The sequence below is a fragment of the Lissotriton helveticus genome, chromosome 9 (assembly GCF_964261635.1).
Source record: "Lissotriton helveticus chromosome 9, aLisHel1.1, whole genome shotgun sequence".
Lineage (NCBI taxonomy): Eukaryota > Metazoa > Chordata > Amphibia > Caudata > Salamandridae > Lissotriton > Lissotriton helveticus.
In genome coordinates, this window is record NC_136070.1 from 1275210383 (window position 1) to 1275212637 (window position 2255).

Consider the following 2255-nt stretch of genomic DNA (forward strand, 5'->3'; position numbering starts at 1 on the left):
CAACATGTTTCTGCCTTACAGTGGTTTAGATTTACCTAGGCATTCGTCAGGACTCAATAAACCCCGGCGGTATGGACTCTCTAATCGTCCACCCTAACCTGGGGACGTGAAAGTGAAAAATCACAAAAAGGGGGGTGAAAAGTGCATAAAAATGTGGAAGAGCGTTATGCTCATTCCAAAAATTCCCCAAAGTCAGGAGAGTATCTGCACTTTATAGAATGGCGCTATTTGCACCATGGGTCTCGGGAGGGGGGTTGGAGCGTACCTGGCACATCGCCCTCAACGCTCTCAGCCCACGTCTGCCACCTAGCATATCCTCAAAACCGGACCCCGACGATCAGGCTAGAGTCTGGACACAAATACAATACACAATAAACACAATAATAACTTGAAAACGAATCATTCATACCACGACATTGAAAACACATGGAATAACATTTAAAATAACAGTTCGGACAAAATACTACCTGGTATACTGAGAACAGAACACATGAATTTCTCGAGAACAGAACTGACTAGAATTACTAGATGCACTGCTAAAACAGTACGAAACTTACCGGTCTCATAAAGAGACACGTCAGGACCCGCATCCACCTAAGTGGACACTTCGTGTTGGATCTGGGTACCCAAACCCACGGACCAGAGACAAATTACTTGACCCTGTCTAGATACTACCCCAGCAACGGTACTCACCGGGCAGCAAGAACGGAAGGCCTCGGACTGGACTGGAGTGCTACGTCGACGGACTGACGAACTTCGAACTTCAGTTACAGGTGGGCCTCCGGATACCTCGGACCTTGGACTCTCGGCTTGGGCTCTGGTCGGGACTCGCCGCGTTCCTCCACCGCCTCGTCTGGATGCTGGACCGCAACCTCCGTCTCCTCCGTGGGCCTGAGGGATACTTGAAGCAGAAATATCTGCACGTGCACGGTATGGTTCCGTCACGGCTGCAGAGGATCAGGGGGCCTGCGTGGCTTCTCCGGCGCGTGGGGAAAGGGCAAGCGCCTATTCGGGCGCCATTATGTGGTAAATAAATAATTAATTACCGGTTCTATTTTTGACTGGATACAATATAAACAGATAGCTCAATAAATAAGAGTCAAGATACGAGGTAGCTGGAGTATACAGGCTTTAATCAGGCATAAAAGGACTGGAACAGGACAGCCTGCATGGGAATGGGATGGCAGGGCCCGGCAGCTGCCGGGGCAGGATCTGGGAATGGCTAGCAAACATTTAATAACATTGCACAATATTTATAGTTAAACAAATACATTGTATTCAATACAGTAGGCGTAGCAGTAGGCGGAGTTTGTAGCAGTCGCGAAAGATAAGGGCAGAAATGATGTAACAAGAAGGCGTGTACAGGGCGTATACATAGACATGTGATGCAAACGTAACAGAATATGTCATAAACGGGGCGGAAACATGGAGGGGGCTACCTGAGCAGCTGGGACCTCTAACCTAGTGGTGCGCGCAAACTGGCAATGACGTGTTACTAGGGAGAACTGGGGGGCTATGACTTCTGCGCTAGAAGAGGAGACGAAAGTCTGGAGTGTCAGAGCGACATGTACCTAAAGCCTATCTGGTATCTGGTGTTTATGGAACATGTTGATAGAATCCAAAAGTTATCAGGGTAAAGGCTAACAGACATTAAGACTGGTGCATACATAATCCTATATGTAGTGTGTGTGCGAGGAATATTCTATGAATATTAATACAGTATTTCTCTTACATGGAGACATAAAGGCTAGACCATGACGGAAACTATTGATGCGATTCAGTAGCTTAGGAATGCAGAGAAGGAGGGCTGGACTGATAACTAGAATCATAACATACTCTTGGCAGACTGGGAGGCAGAGCCAGGCCGAGCCGGGCACTGCGAGGCATGAAGTAAGTGAAGGGTCAGGGATACAGGTGGGGGCTGTATCGCTCCTCGGAGAGGGTTCAGGAGACAGGAGCTGAATCTGAGTCCGGGCCCTTTTGAGGCCTAGAAACGGGGATAATTCAATGAATTAATGTGCACACTGTAAAACGTGGCAACGTAGCTTTACATAGGCCTGATATTCGTTGTATTCACGATAACTGGAAACTGGCATACTAGAGATGGACACAACTGTAATTGCGTCTTTAATCGATCAGAGGGGAATACATGCATATCATTCATGCACATATAACATAACATAGGGAACACGTAGGCACATACAACATGGCAAAATTTACTTTTCCACAGGTAAACATGCCAGAGGTGTTGGTGA